At 44.2% G+C, this 17,039-nt stretch overlaps 2 long non-coding RNA genes and 1 pseudogene across 3 annotated transcripts in view; 1 reads left to right on the plus strand and 2 right to left on the minus strand.

Moving 5' to 3' along the window:
* Nucleotides 1-17,039, minus strand: part of LOC127299280 (uncharacterized) — a 141,506-nt gene that overhangs the window by 84,504 nt on the left and 39,963 nt on the right. The gene's annotated exons all lie outside the window — the stretch shown is intronic.
* Nucleotides 4,340-7,704, plus strand: LOC139831163 (protein FAR1-RELATED SEQUENCE 5-like; annotated as a pseudogene).
* Nucleotides 9,757-11,222, minus strand: LOC127304660 (uncharacterized). The gene is made up of 3 exons (XR_007853483.2): nucleotides 10,487-11,222; nucleotides 10,294-10,407; nucleotides 9,757-9,870 (listed from the first exon to the last, which is right to left on the minus strand). It is a non-coding gene; the product is annotated as an uncharacterized lncRNA (long non-coding RNA).

Here is a 17,039-nt window from a genome sequence, read left to right on the forward strand (position 1 = left end):
ACTACAATCATCAATAAAATTAACGTAGTATTTAAAATCTCCATAAAAGGCAAGGCAGGTCCCCATTCATGGTTATGTATAAGCTCGAGAGACATGTGAGAAACATGTGAAGAATAACTATATGACAATCAATGACTCATAAAACGTTGACAAGCATCACACACAGATGAATCAAAGTTTGGGGAACATGAAATATTGAACTTGACAATATGAGGAACTACATTATTGGAGGGATGACCAAGATGTTGATGTCGATGGGGCAAAAGCTTGACGCATGTCATTCAGAGGATATGGCTCGACCGAATGGAAGCACATAAAGACCACCGCGACTCCTGCCGCAAAGAATGATTTAACTCATAGCCTTGTCCTTGACAAAGAAAAAATAAAATCGATAAATATGTTATTAGCGGAAACAATGCGATAAATCGAGAGCAAAAAAACTCTAATGTTGGGAAATTGGAGGATATTTTTCAAGTCAAGGAAGCTCAAGGAACCAACTAAAGGAGAATGATCAACATGATGCATAATAGACAAACCTACATCTGACAACGGGGCCAAAAGCGGTCGTTGTAGTTGTTGTCGCCACCGCCATGATTGTCATTTTACCGCCACCATTGTTGCCAGCGCCACCGTTGCCGTTGGCATAGTTTCCTTGCTGGCCACCGCCATAGTAACCGCCACCGCCGCCTCCTTGTTGTCCACCATTCATGCGGCCTCCAGAGTGGTCGTTGTTGGTGTTGTTGTTGAAGGGCCGCCCACCGCCACGACCGGAGTCACTGCATGAGGCACCGTGTCGACTAATAACGTTAGACGAAGTGGAGTAATCTCCGATCGACTAGCAAACTTTTCTTGTGGATAGCCTCACACGAGAGCATCATCGCGTAGAAGTCAAAGAGGGTTAGCAAGGTCGTAGAAATGTCGAGGACGGTGAGCGAGGCATGCAGCTCCTTGAACTAGGACCCAAGACCGATGACAATATAGTCAACTAGTTCATCATCGCTAATGGGGAAACCAACCATCGTTAAAGCATCGCCAAATCCCTTCATGTTGTTGAAATACTCGCCAGCGGACAAGTCGTTCTTCTTCACCATACGCGAGGTTAGGCCCCGTGAACCCTGCATCTCCTTCCCCCCGTGGTGGTCATCATGGGTGGCGCGGCGCAACTCCCGTCAAGGAAGCCATACCAGCCCTGGCCTGCAATGTTGGGGACGACTTGAGTCTTCCATAGAAGGAAGTTTGTGCAATCGAGACACACGGTGATGGTGTTGGTGTATGTGGTCGGCATGGTGTTGGAACTGGAAGCAGAGGAGGTGAGAGCGCCTGTGGTGGTGGAAAGCTGCAGCCCGGAGGTTGTCATCGCTCGCAGGCCCTAGGAGCGAAAACAACACTATGATACCACGTTAAGAAAAAGAAAAAAAGATTTTGTCATATGACCTCGATCGGGTGTCTCTCTATTTATACAACAAGTGGAGATACAAATCATAAACTTTTAAATTAAGGGTGTTTGGTTTTACTGAGAGAGCGGTAGGTCGTTGCCACCCGCATTCCGATTTCCGATGATAGTTAACAGCAAAAAGATAAGAGTTTCACCACATTCCCGTTGCAACTTCCAGGGATTCAGATATACACATATTTTCAATTTCTTTAATTTATTTGAAGATTCTTCTTTGATTGATCATTGGGATGTCTGAAATCATCGGAATTCCGCTTCAAATATGGTTCAGTCGGAAAGTCAGGTATAGTTTGACCAAAAACTAAACATTGAATCAACCAAATTATTTTAGTCCATAGATGAACGTTTAATTTCTGCCCCAATAGGGAATAGGCATGTCGTTGGTTATTTTTAGTTGGGACAGGAGTAACTCGGAGTTTATCTGTTGTTCTACGACAGAGAGGATGATGGGCTTACAGCTCATCTATATGACTATATAAGAACGTAGTACCTCAAAACAAAGTCACACAAAATATCGAAAACCATCAGTGTAGACCGAGCTACATGTAGCTCGCTTTTGAAAAACTCAAAACCGGCAGTTCAAAGTTCCAAAAAATCTTTTCTGTAGACAATGTTGTGATCTAAGTACCTGCAAAATTTCAACTCGAAATACCATACATTCGGGGCTGTGCAAAAATGACAAAATCTGACACCCATTGTAGCAAACAGTGCAAGATTTCAAAACCTCCAAATCTGTCTGATTTTGTTATTTTTGTGGTACTCCGAATATGAGGTATTTCGAGTTGAAAATTTTCACATACGATAGATCCCAACATTACCTACATCAAGATTTTTTTAGATTTTTTTGAAACTTTAAAGTATCATTTTCAATTTTTTGAAAAAACCCGAGCTATGTGTAGCTCAAGCTACAAAAATCCAGACTCCACAAAATATGTTCTAGCTTACCCGCAAAAGAAACATGTTCTAACTATGTTGTACTCCCTCTGATTCATATTACTTGCCACTAGTATGGATATGCCTAGAACTAAAATATGCCTGATACATCTATATTAGTGGCAACTAATATGGATCGGAGGAAGTACCAACAAAAAGAAATTGTTAAGACTTTTAGAGCAAAAAATGTACTCAGACAAGTAGATACAATGAACACTGAAGCGTAAGAAATGAGACAGAAAAGGTGACACGTATATTTCCGGTTAAAATTAAGGTTAAGGTCACAAAGCGGAACAGAGATTGGTCACCGAGAAACAAATATGCACATTTATACATGTGTAAATAACATAGGATGACCACCGGTCAGAACTATATTGTGCAGTCTTTGCATCGTTTCTACAACACACGTGTGCATACATGTGAGAAGGGAATAAGGCAGCATTATAATTAGGCACTCGATCATGAGAAAATCCTCAAGTCTACACCATTGCATTAGCTCAAGTACCTGCGCATGCCCTTGACGTCAAGGGTCCTTTCATAGTCGTCAAGATTGGCGGCGTCGATTTCGTCACCAAGGTAGGAATAGAGAGAAAGATCATGGTAATCGTCGTAGTCGTAGTCACTCAGTTGGCCATAGGACATTGGTGAAACGCAGTCGCAAGGTTCAGATGGCGGGAAGTACTCACGGTAATCCATGATGATATTGGCGCACTTCACAGTTAGGTTGCCATCCATGCTGACATTCCAGCAATCGTGAATGCACAGATATTTTAGATTGGGACAGTTGTCGATGATGGCTGCCAGGCCTTGGTTACCGAGACTGTCCTCGACGAGCTTCAAGGAACGTAGCCCGTGCATCCTTGCGATCGCGAAAGCTTTTCTGTCATCAGCGCACACCCTGATACGATAGGAGTGACATCTAATTTCGTGGACAAGTTCGAAGTGCGTCAGGCATGGGCACGCTTTTGCGATGAGTTGGAGCGCTTCTTCATTGCAATAACAGTTAACAAGCGTGAGGTACTCTAGCATAGGAAACTTCTTTATTGCATTCGCAAATCCTCCTCCGCGGAAGATGGGATAGCAATCCGTGAGATTAAGGCTCTTCAGAAAAGGCGCTCTGCAAGATAAAATTAATTTATAATATGCCACTAATTCAACGATCTGCCTAGCTTTTCCGTTCAGAACAAAATTGATGGAAATCTTTTTTTTCTTTCAAGTGAGCCAGTAAAAGCGCAGAATTGAAAACGTGAAGGGTAGCAGTTCCAACATTTCATAGCTAAGGTTCAATCGACTGTCTGAATATTTGCACGGGAAGTCGGAAAGTAATTGTTCTTTCTGTCTATTATTGTACTGTACAAGTCTAGGCTGTATGATAATCCTCTAATTTGGGCCTAAAAACATATTCCGCTACAGAAGAGTAGTAGTACATAGGTTGATTAAGAAGAAGAAAATATGTTACCGCTGAGCGAGGAGCATGAAGAGGCGGTCGTCGAGATGCTCGCCGGAGAAGCTCCGGCACTGCCCCGCGCTGAGCCGCAAGGCAGACCTCATGATGTTTTCGAGCGTGGCCCGGTGGGTGAAGGGCGGGACCTTGGGCAGCCAGCGCACGTTGATGTACCGCCATAGCTCGGGCTCCTCCCTTGCGGCGCGGCGCCAGGAGCGGCACACCTCCGCCACGCCACCCAGCAGGAGCTCAGGAAGGCGCAGCTTGTGCAGGACGCACGAGATGGCGTCCGCCGGCAGCTCCGCCCAGTCCCGCTCCCACGGCTTCCATGGCTCCGGCATGCAGTTGAACACCGAGACGTGGAACGTCGGGGATTTCCTTGCTCGCCCCCTTCGGGTCCGGTTACGCCGAGCAGCCGGCGGCGGCGGCATCGCGATGTGGAGCGTTAAATAGATCGGGGCAATGGCTTGGTGTAGTATTCTTTTTTCTTGCACACTTTCGGGGGGATTATGGAGAGTGGTAAGTCGGTGCCTGGCCCAGGGGCGCAGCTCCTATGCAGTTCAAGTACTACTGTAACCCGTACAGTACTGTATAATATCTGCCGTTTATTCAATCTAACGGCCCTCCTTTTAGTCAACTGGTGGACATAAAATTAGAAACAAATTTCCTACGTTTAAGGAGGCATGGAGATATCACACGTATCTCTCTTTTTATTGGCGCCAAATTACTTTCTAAACTGGCGCCAAAAAAATCAAAGCACGATACTCTCCTCGGATTGAGGATCAATCGGGCCAAACAGGTGCATCGCGGGATGTGCATCTCTAGTCCCTCCTCCAGGTAACACCTCCACTGGTAGCGACACAGGGCTCGTCATTGATGACTTGCGGCCGGAAGATTGACACAGTGTCTTTCCTCGACGCCGGCAGCGACCTTCGTCGACGCCAGCAGTGACTTGGAGCCCATCCTCAACGCTCGTCGCCGCCGCGACACAACTTCGTCGACTCCAGCAGTGACTTGGAGCCCATCCTCAACGCCTCGCCGCCGCCGGCGACACAACACCTTCCTTGATTCTGTGCTTCCCTTGTCGTCTGCTGCCTTCGGAGACCTCTCCCCCCGCCTGTCCAAGGTATTATCTGTTATATATTGCAAATTCAGAATATGAGTCTAGATAATCTATAAGAGTAAAATTTACTTTCAGTGTAGGTAATCTATGCATAGACGATGATTGGTAGCTTTAATATGCTATTCACTTGTACATTGTAAATGACACAGATATTAACTTTTTGGTACATTGATACATTTTTTAAGTTCCGCACTTGCACAATTCAATTGAGGCACACAATTTTTGAACAGGTCAAATATGATACCTAGTTGGATGCCTCAGATTGGGATGAAATTTAAATCTAGAAGAGAGGCTTTGGACTTTTGGACACTGATGGGGTGGTAACTTCTGCAAGATATGTTTGCTCCAATGAGGGTTATCGAGCAAAATACAAAAGAGATCATCAGACACGATGTCCTCGTGCGGAAACAAGAACAGGTTGCAAAGTAAAGATGGACATCACATTAGATCGAGAAGTAGGGGATTACCAGATCCATAATTTGAATCTTGAACACAACCATGTTCTTCAATTTCCAGGAACATGCCACCTCATGCCATCACAACGTAAGATATCAGCTTTGCAAGCTTTTGAAATTGACACCGCAGACGCTTCAAGAATACTTCCGAAAGCAGCACATGAGCAAGCAAGCCGGCAAGTTGATCGATCAGCAAACTTGGGATATTTGCGCCGTGACCACAAAAACTACTTGCGTACAAAGCGTCAAAGGGGGTTGGTGCATGGCGAAGCCGGAAGTATGCTGAAGTACTTTGGAGACAAAGTTCGGGAGAACCCTTCATTTGAGTCTGCAGTACAACACGATTGTGAAGGAAAAATAGCAAACATCTTTTGGGCTGACGCTAGGATGATCATTGACTATGCTCTTTTCGGTGATGTTGTGACCTTTGACACTACTTTTGGGACAAACAAAGAGTATAGACCTTTTGGGATCTTCGTCGGATTCAACCATTTTAGAGAAGCTGTGACTTTTGTGCTGCTCTTCTATATGATGAAACATTTGACTCTTTCAAATGGCTATTTGAAACATTTTTATCAATTCATAAGAACAAACAACCCAAAACCATCTTCACCGATCAAGATGTCGCCATGGGAAATGCAATTGAGGTTGTATTTACAGAAGCATGGCATGGATTGTGCACTTTTCACATAATGTAAAATGCTGTGAAACATTTGCCTCCTCCCAAGAAAGATGAAACAAATGTGCTTTCAGATTTTAGTGCTTGCATGTATGGGTACGAGGACGAGGAAACATTTGAAGAAGTTTTTCATGTCATGAGAAGCAAGGTGGATACACAGACATGGTTGGATAGCATTTATAAAGTAAAGCAGAAGTGGGCAAATTGTTACATGAGGAATGTTTATACACTAGGAATGAGAAGCACACAATTAAGTGAGAGCTTGAATAGTGACTTGAAAAAGCATTTGAAGTCAGATCTTGACATCTTGCGTTTTTTCAAGCATCTAGAGAGAGCCATCCAAGGAAAGCGAGATAACGAGTTAAATTCAGAGTACGAGTCTCGGAAAAAGTTACCTAGACTGAAAGTGAGAACTCCTATGTTATTGCAGGCAAGCAAAGTTTATACTCCAAATATATTTGAGAATTTTCAGAACGAATATGAAAGGTCCATGTCAGCATACATCAAGGCAGTAGAACACAATGAATATATAGTTGCAATTGGAAGTCTCGACAATGAATCAACATTTGAAGAAGAGTGCAGAGTTCTAGGTAATTATTCAGAGCAACTGGTTACATGCAGTTGTGGGAAGTTTGAAAGAGCCGGTATACTTTGTAGTCATGCTTTAAAAGTCCTTGATGTGATGAATATTAAGTCACTTCCAGAACGATATATATTGAAGCGATGGACTCGAGAAGTTCGAAGTGTTTCTATTGAGGACATGTGTGGCAATATTGTTTTGGAGGACCCTAGGTCTGAAGATAGGCACCGCTTGAAGTTTCTCATTAAAAAAATTATTGGTATAGCTTCTCGAGCAGTGAAGTCCGAAGAATGTAGCACACTGCTAGATAATGCTCTCGATGATTTCAGCAAGCGAGTTGATGAAAAAGCTCCTAGTTGTATGTCTAATATTGAAGCTACGCTTGAACAGCCAGATGACCAGTTCCAGAGTGCATGCTTAAAGAAAAAGGAACCTCAGAAGAAAAGTTCAAGGCGGAAGAGGACATGGCTTGAGGAGCAGCGCCCCCGTAAAAAGAAAAAGGAATCAAGTAAAGAAGTACCACAGGAAGAACTTGGTTCTGTAAGTTACTTATCCACATCTTTGAAAATATTAATTGAAGTTATTCAATTTAGAGTAATATTTTGTACATTTATTTGCTTAGAGAGAGGGGGAAGAAACGGCACCACTGCAAGACCCAACTCCTCTGAAGCCAACCACTAGAACAAATGAGAATGGGTTTGGGGAATATGGATGGATCCCGAGCTACACCCAACTACTCATGGTATTCAACTTAACATGTCTAAATCCAATTATCAATCTGTACTATTGGGCTAATCATACCCAATTCTCTCTGTCATCTGTAGGGCTCTAGCACAGGGCAGAACATACCTGGTGATACTTGGAACTTTGGGAACAGCACATATTTTACTGGCTGGCCAAATTAGCTTCATACATACTGAAATAAATTCTGCTATTAAGTGTGTTAATTTCTGCTATGTAAAGATCTACTTATTCTGAAGATACAAATGCTTATTCTCATGTACATTATGCTATGCAAATTGAGTACACCGTAAATTTCCAGTAAAGCCTCTTCCTATGGATATTTCTTATTGTCTCTTTTCTTTTTGGCTAGAAAACGCTGCCGGCGGTTGACTAAAAGAAGGGCCGTTAGATTGAATGAACGGCAGATATTATACAGTACTGTACGGGTTACAGTAGTACTTAAACTGCAGAGGAGCCGCGCCCGTCTGACAACCGTCAGATGCGTTGATTCCGCCCATGCAAATCGTCGCTCTTCTACAGCGCACATGTTTCGTGGCCTCTTTCATTTTCTGCAGGTGGTCCTTTCCAACCCCGTGAGACATGCAGTCACTTTGGTAGCACTGAGCCATGCAAGCTTTTCTAGCTGTGAGACATTCATGTCGCATTCAATACTACTAGGAAGTGGGCGGCGCGGCGCACGCCGCCGCGCCCATGCTGTCTACCGGGTGGGAGAATTTTTTTTATTGTAGATGGCTCCACATAGAACCATTTTGTAGGCCAATTTAGACTGCAACATAGCGTTGCTGATGGGATGTGGTTGTCTGAAACACGGAATTCTACGGGGTCTAGTCAGTGAGTGGAATTTATCTTTCCTCAGTGAAAAACAATGCGAACGAAGCTTCTATTACCTCCCCCTTGTTCTTCTTGGACGATGATTTTTTGCGGTAGGATCCGTATGAGCGATAGACAGAGTTGTTTTGGGATAGGAGGAAGAACGGAGTGCTCATTGAAATTTCGTCTGTCCCTTCTAGATTCGACGATGGGTGAGTTGTCGAGCACGGACTGGAGAAGCAATTAGTAATGACCCCCGCCTTGGATGTCTCGGGATCCGAGGCAGCGGAGCACATAGGGCAAGCGGAGCTAGGCTAGGATGCTTCGCTTTTATTGGGGATGTGCATATGCAAAGGAGGCGGCCATCAACTTTGCCGCAGACAGCGGTTCTTCGTCTCCTCCCTCCTTGTGCTCTTCCTATCGCATCTCAAGCGGAAGCAGACCACCATCGCCGCGGAGGTAGATGCTTGATTTGACCGTTTCTTCATGCGTGCAGGTGGGGCTGGTGGTCGGCAAGCTCAGGGCCTCCTCCGACCGCACCCTCATCTACTCCCTACGCCGCCCACCGACGCGGTGAACCTGCTTGCTCCCTTCCTTCAGGTGGCCGCCCCGTAAACTGTCAAGGCCAAGTCCAAGGGGGGAGGGAAAGGGGTGCCACACCTTCTTCAGACGTGCCGCCGACGCTCCAGTTTGATGTCGATTGAGGCAATGAGCATGCTTGCAGGTGCAATCTCCTGTCATCCATTTAGGGTTGCAAGATTTGGTCTTCCTAACATTGGCGAGAGGATAACATGAGTCGCTAGGCATATACCCCTTTAATGTTTTAATGTGCATGGGCTGCCACCGTGCCGCTACCCTGTTATCATACAAACACATAGTTCTAGCTAAGAGCTGAGTGTTGTTCTTCTGTTTTATTTCTTTTGTTCATAGGAATAACAAAAGTGTGTTCTCCTCTTTATCCTCTCCCTCCATGAAAGGGGAGAAATTAGAGGGAAAGCTCCTGTGAAACACACTGGCTCGTTCTTTTGACGTTTTCAGCTGATTCTTCTTGGCAGTAAGAAATAGATCCCTCATTGTTAGATTGTGCCATGATTCCGCGCATGAATTGAACTTCAAATTTATTTCTGTATTTTGTTTATCATTCTTCATCTAGAAACCACACAAATTGTAAGAACTATCTCCATTGTTTCTCTCTCATCTCGGCATCTACAAATCGCCAGTTGTTCGTTTCTTGTCCAATAGGGAGCTAAAAACGTTGGCGATATAGATGAAAATCTTGAACAATGAAGGTAGACAACATCATTAGTGATATACTTAGATTATCCATGGTACCACAGCTTTTGTTACGTAGTAAGCCAGTATAAAGAGTTGGGGTACGGTTTAAACAGGAGATGGTGGAGAAACACAGACTGATTGCAGAGCACACATGTGTACAGAAACAACGTGTCATCCCAAAAGACTCCAGTTCCGACTACCCGCTGCACAAACGCTTTAGAACTAACTATCAATATAAGAGACTGCAATTTAGCGCTGGCAATAAAAAAAACCTCACCACTGCTGTACTGTTATAACAAAAGGCTTCAGCATAAGGCACTGGCATACAGCGGAAGGGTAAGCACCTATCTAGGTTGGTGGAGCTGAAAAAGATCCTGAAAAGGAAGAACATAAAACAACATTAATTCAGTAAGCATGCAGTGTATACATACTGAAAGCATAGATCTTTTCTAAAAAGAAGTTAACTCCATTTGGCAGCTCCAATAGGAGGATAAATGTGGCACGCGCTGTACTCTATAAAGCACCGACAACAAATCCCTATTATACAAAACCGCTTATCAAAAAAGTGATGCAGACTTTGTAGATGGCACCATTTTAGTAATTAGTTTGCCTGAACCAATACATGACCACATAATGTTCCGACAGGGTGCTCTATTTTCTAACAGATCTGATATAGTGCTTGGCCTGAAAATAGCAAGTTTGTGCTATAATCCACTGAGCTAGAGAACATGACATAAGCTATTCGGAAAATTAATTGGAAAATTTTGAGCCCTCTGCTACTGAAGTTAGTACATTACCTGTCCTGTTGCAGGCAAAAACCATCTTGAAATCAGCCTGTAGTTGAACACTGTGGAGTAATACTTTGAAACACGGTCCCTTTAATTCGTCTGTACGGCACAAAAAAACTGTAGCTGCAGCAAGACGTTTGTGAGGAAATTAAGCAATGATTCCTGAAGAAATAAATTCTTAACTTGTGATCAATATAGCTACCTGATGCAGTGATGCCTTATCTCTGTCTCATGCACTGGCTACTGTATTATAGTTGAACAAATTACTACCTCTGGTCGCTTTTAATTGACGTTGCTCCATGCCTAGCTGCGTGTATGTAGTGAGCTAACCCCGCGTCGATTAAAATCGACCGGAGGGAGTGCTTGTGAACCCTATATAAATAACAATTCACCTGTCAAGGGAGGGAGCAGCTTGAGGTCAAAGTTATAATCAGATCACCTTCTAGGAAAGGAAAACGTTATCTGAACGGTAGCAAGCAGATGGTTCAGAATCTCAAATACAGTACAGTGCTTAATCTCCATCAAGGAAGATGTCATGGAAGATCATTCAAAATCTCAAATACAATGGTACAGTACTTAATCTCCATTAAGCATATATCTTGTCAATTTCTAGAGAAAACCACACCATTTATGGCATTGGCTACATTATTAGTAGGATAACCTATAGCATGCTGTGCCAGATAAGATGGATCGGAATAATTTCCAGAAAATTAATCATATATTGCATTAACAATAGTAGAAACATGGCGAGAATCAGGTTACAATATCATATTAGGTCGTATAAATTCTAAGAAGGGGTAGCTTATCCCCTTTTGGAGTCATTAGTACAATTCCGTTCATTGAGAACCCACTGTGCAAACATCGCTAGATCCTGCCGCTCTTCAGGAGAGACCGTAGAATTAAAAAGCTTCATATTCATGTGCAGCAGAACCACAGTAACATGCTGAAACAGTGGCGAAACAGCTTAGTAGTTAGTACATATATGAATCATCTGAACAAAAAACTTTCCGAATACAAAAACCTTCGTCAGGTTTGTCAACTGAAAGATGAACACAAAAATATATTCAGTTATACTTAATCTAAGAAGAAAAATCAGCTTTCACCTGGTTCCAGCAGATCACAACTTGAACCTGTGTTCAAGTTGTCCACTGAATTTCAAATATTGCTAAAACATACAACATTGCCATAAATATGTTCTCGAAAAATAATAGGAAGAAGTTGAAGGACCATTTTCTTTTATTTATTTATCTTGAGGAGTAAAAATATAAATACCTATCCAGAACTCCCGAAGTAGAAAAGGGCATCACACACTTGCCTCTCCATGGTATCCATAGGCCGATCATTTGCTATTGGAGCAGAAGCTAACTTTATACATCACCATGTCGAAGCGATTTATCTTTCGGGTTTGCAGGTTAAGCAAGCAAAGCATACATGACTTCCCTTCAATGCATCTTCATCAGATTTTCCACTTGAAACATGGATAAGAACATCTGCACTTTGTCTTACCCCAAGAGGCAATTCAACAAACAATCTGCAATATCACCAACAAAGGCTCCAGCTAAATATAACTAAAGTGAGTTTTGCTTAAGGCTCCAGCTTCAATTTGTATATCTAGCTGAGAGTAAGAACATAAAGTTGAAATAAATAGTATGCTCACAGTTACATACCTGCGAGTTTTTAAGTGTGGATCTTCATTGGTAAAGTGAATATTAAAAAAAATCCTTGGAAAATAATTCAGAGAGAAGAGCTAGCGTATTTAAGTGAATGGTGGAGTTATCTCCACTGATAATGACAACACTACCTCCATTGATAATGACCACACCGAGATAGAGCCTGCAACCCCATTCATATATAATCATGTTGCCCTTCCAAATGCTAAAAGACATGTTTCATTTATGGTTAAGAACACTTCATAGTGCCCCTATGCACCTACATGTTTGAGGAAAGATTTATTAAGCCACCATTTCATCTATCATTTGTAGGACCATAACATCACACTCTGTTAACTAAAGGATCAAAATAAATTGCACAGAACATACATGTATAATCAAAAAAGGTTTAATATAATGCCATTTTTTTACATCTCTCCCTTTGTGAGATCATCGACATGGCTAACATGTAACTTATCAAGAATAAGTAGAGAAAGAAAATACACTAATTGCTATTTCCAATGTTTCTTTTAGGCTCACCTCAAAATTCTATTTTTTTTGTGCTACCAAGCTCAACATTGTGAATGAGATAAGTTCCTAAAGAGGCGCATGATCCAAATACTTATATAAGTAAGCATAGTAGAACATAACCAGACAGCTGGCCATATGCCATACATATAATGATATCATTTTAAAGAGAGCTTGTATTTTGCCAAATCATAGACAATCCTTACTATAAAAGTCATGAACAGAATTGCATTTAGTGGAAGAATGATAAATTGAAGAATAAGAGTTGGTAACATAACTAAATTCTGATGCGAACAAAATGCATGTCAGTTTTTTATGAAGCGATGACCACTCTTAAGCCTGCACTCATCTTTTTTTTACAATCTTCTCTGCTGCTGGTAGCGACACTCGGGAGAGTAACATCTGCAAGGTAAGAGGAACCAGACGATAAATAAGGTGCTTGAAGGTTGCAAAGTTTCCCCATGCACAAAGAAAATGATAGCTTAAGAAGAACAGCTAGAAGCTAGATTTTCAGAAGGAGAAAATGACATGAGAATTTGATGGACTTGACCGAAACATGTAACACCATAAATGCTAAGAAACTGAATCTGCCTAAGCAACGAAATAGCTAGAAAGTACAGAAGAGCATGGAACTAACCTGAATATATTACGGAACAGTTTTGACACTCCTCATGGGTACATTCTGGTTCCATCACCTAGGTTGTCTGTTGGAACTACACCAGAATAAAGGCACATGAGTATCACATGTTAAATCGTTGTGCATTTCAAGCATGACTACTGGTACGGACATTAATAATGAAAACGATGTTAAGCTAAGGGATCAACATATTTACTTAATCAACCAAGATTTGGAATGAACAGTCGGTTTCCTAGAGGAACTCTTGTGCAATCACTGCTGGCATACAAAAGAGCAAACAAACAAAATTTATTCTGGTGTAGATTGATCATACCATGGTGCAATTAAGGAGCAAAATACTTCTAGGAAAAATTAAAATGTATATAGGTACAGTCGTACAGACTAAGCTAATGAAATCTGGTTAGAAAAAATAGAAACATAATTTCTTAGTTAACCTGGCAATTCTTTATTTTCATACCAAGCAGTTGGTTGTTTTGGTTCTCTAGTTAAGCACGGGTGAAAGAATATGACATGTCACCTATGTACCAGCACAGCAATAACAACAACAGATGCCTTCATGAGGAGAAGGAGCAACGAAACGCAAACAGCAGGGAGGGATAGTGCAGGCTTATAATATGCATATATGCATCCATATGAATTCGGAGAGATGGGAATCGCGCTAAGCGATGCATCGACTCCTCACCCTGACCTCTGAAACAAATCTAACCTGCATACAGAAACAATTTCGTCAGGAACCAAATAACGAACGGAAAGAAAAGAAAGCTTGCAAGATGAGGTGGAGGAACGATGAGCAGGAGGTTGGCTGTTCGCTTACTTGAGATTTGAGAAGGCCGTATGTGAGCAGTGAGAGTCTGATTTCCTTCACCCTGGCTACCGCGGAAGGGTACGGGAACACCGACCTGGCCGACACGGTGTGCTGTGGACCGCCAGCGAGATACAACTTCTCTCGTCCAGTCGTCCTGCACGTCGTCATCACCGCTGCATTAGAGAGAGAGAGAGAGGGAGAGAGAGAGAGATCACCAGGAAGAAGATGATGTATTACGTCAAATTGACCTGGAGGGGAAGGAGGATGCCGAGATCCTCCACCGCATTGCCAACCACCTCGAGGGTGAGGTGCTCGTCCGCGTGACCAGCCGCCTCATGAAGGAGATGACGGCGCCGACTTCTTCTTCAGGTCGCTAGCCGCCCAAGGAGGGAGAGGAGGGCGCTGAACCCGAGGGAGGGTGCGGGTGGTGGCGATGCGGCGATGGGGATGTAGGCGGCGGCGATGGGAAGATCTGGCTCCCTCCGATGTGTGGCGACATCGCTGGCGCTGCTCCTCCGGGTGCAGCCGGGCGACACATCGACTCATGGCCGTGGCGGCGAACGGACGGGCCAACGATATTGCACGATTTTTTTTTCTTTCTACCCAACTCTTGTCGCTTCGGTGGTGGAGCCTCTAGAAGTTTACCCTTCGGTCGGTTTCTAGACGGTGGACACGCGTACACATGTAACCCATCTACAATATCCATCGCCATCTACGGTAAAAATCAGAAACGTGGCAACATTTGATTAGACAAACAGCTACCATGAATGTGTAACCCATCTACAATATCCATCGCCATCTACGGTAAAAATCAGAAACGTGGCAACATTTGATTAGACAAACAGCTACCATGAACAGTAGCTAAACTTATGAGAATTCAGCAAAGTGGTTCAGCTTTGATATATAGTAAATATGTAAGACAGCCGGCCAATCTCCGAAAAATTGGTGTTGAACCGAGCGGTACGTGAGCCGGCCGCATCGACGGCGGCAGGCGCCGCGAGATTAGGGCATTGAGTAGCAAGCGCCACGGTATTCGTACATGGGTTCGAGGAGATATAGCGTATTTAGGGCATCTCCAGCGGCGCGACGCATTTTGGACGCTCAAATTGTCCACTGGCGTTCGTTTGCGTCGCCTGGCGGACACCAAAATGATCGCCAGGGGCAAAATATCCGTTTGCGTCGGGGACTACCTCCAGCGATCCGACGCATTTTGGACATGCAAGTGTTTTTTTTGTGCTACTTATTTTCAAATTTGTTGAATGATCAAGTTTAAACGTGAAAAAGTAGTACTCAATGATGTCATGTTGCTCCAATCGAATAGATTATAGCCTAAACAATTAATCGGATACTTCAATCGACTAGATTCAAACATATTTAACATACAAAGAAGAACAAATTTAAAAACATATAAACTAAAACTATTTTTTGGCCTTCTTGTTAGAAGGCCCTGCCTCGTCGTCGATACTCCTGCGCCTCTTGCTTGTCACCTCCTCGTCGGAACTGGAGGACGACTCGCCCGTCGAGGAGTTGAAACTGGAAGAAATGGCGTCTTCGTCATCGTCGTCGGTGAACGGACGACGACGCGCCGGCCGCGCTAGCGCCCTTGCCCGGGCCCTGGACTTCTTCCTTGCCGCCGCCTTGTCGTCTGCCGCCTCCTGCGCCTCCAACCGGGCGGTGTCGGAGTCCTCCTCCTCCTCCTCCTCCTCCTCCTCCTCCTCCTCCTCCTCCTCCTCCTGGCCCTCCTCCTCGTCCTCGGCGTCGCTGGCAGCGCCGCCTCCGTCCTCCTCATGGCCTTCGCTGCCATTGCCGCCTTCGTCCTCCTCCTCCTCACTCGGCGTGGAGGCAGGGTCGCTGGGTGTGGAGCCCGGATCGCATGGCGTCGCAGGGGATTCCCACCAGTGCAGAAATCCGGGCGACTTGCCCTCGCTCTCCGAGTTGGACGACAGCGTGTAGTCGCTCATGGCGTGCCGGTGTTGGAGAAGAAGAACAAGAGGAGGTTGAACTTGAATTACCGTAGACGCGGGGGTTATAATGTGCGGGGATTAACGGCGGCGCGTATAACGAAGAGGCCGGCGGTTGCTCTTCCGCGGCGGTTCGGCGCTCCATGGCGGTGGTTGCTCTTCGCGGTTGCCACACCGGCGCGCGTTGTGAATTCGAGGCCGATCGAACCTAGGTCGCTGCCATGAGGGCCCTTGGGGAAGCGAGCGGACGCTAGGTGATACGTCTCCAACGTATCGATAATTTCTTATGTTCCATGCTACTTTATTGATGATACCTACATGTTTTATGCACATTATATGTCGTATTTACGCATTTTCTGGAACTAACCTATTAACAAGATGCCGAAGAGCCGATTCTTTGTTTCTGCTGTTTTTGGTTTCAGAAATCCTAGTAAGGAAATATTCTCGGAATTGGACGAAATCACCGCCCAGGGTCCTATTTTTGCACGAAGCTTCCAGAAGACCGGAGGGGAGTCGAAGTGGGGCCACGAGGTGGCCAGGTGATAGGGCGGCGCGGCCTAGGCCCTGGCCGCGCCACCCTGTCCCCTGGGCCCCTCGTGCCGCCTCTTGACCTGCCCTTTCGCCTACTTATAGCCTCCGTCGCGAAACCCCCAGTACCGAGAGCCACGATACGGAAAACCTTCCAGAGACGCCGCCGCCGCGAATCCCATCTCGGGGGATTCAGGAGATCGCCTCCGGCACCCTGCCGGAGAGGGGATTCATCTCCCGGAGGACTCTTCATCGCCATGATCGCCTCCGGAGTGATGAGTGAGTAGTTCACCCCTGGACTATGGGTCCATAGCAGTAGCTAGATGGTCGTCTTCTCCTAATTGTGCTTCATTGTTGGATCTTGTGAGCTGCCTAACATGATCAAGATCTGTTGGAGATATGCCCAAGAGGCAATAATAAATGGTTATTATATATCTTTGTGTTTATGATAATGTTTACATACCATGCTATAATTGTATTAACCGAAACATTGATACATGTGTGATATGTAGACAAACAAGAAGTCCCTAGTATGCCTCTTAAACTAGCTTGTTGATTAATGGATGATTAGTTTCATAATCATGAACATTGGATGTCATTAATAACAAGGTTATGTCATTGTATGAATGATGTAATGGACACACCCA

The sequence above is a fragment of the Lolium perenne genome, chromosome 5 (genome assembly GCF_019359855.2).
Source record: "Lolium perenne isolate Kyuss_39 chromosome 5, Kyuss_2.0, whole genome shotgun sequence".
Classification (NCBI taxonomy): Eukaryota; Viridiplantae; Streptophyta; class Magnoliopsida; order Poales; family Poaceae; genus Lolium; species Lolium perenne.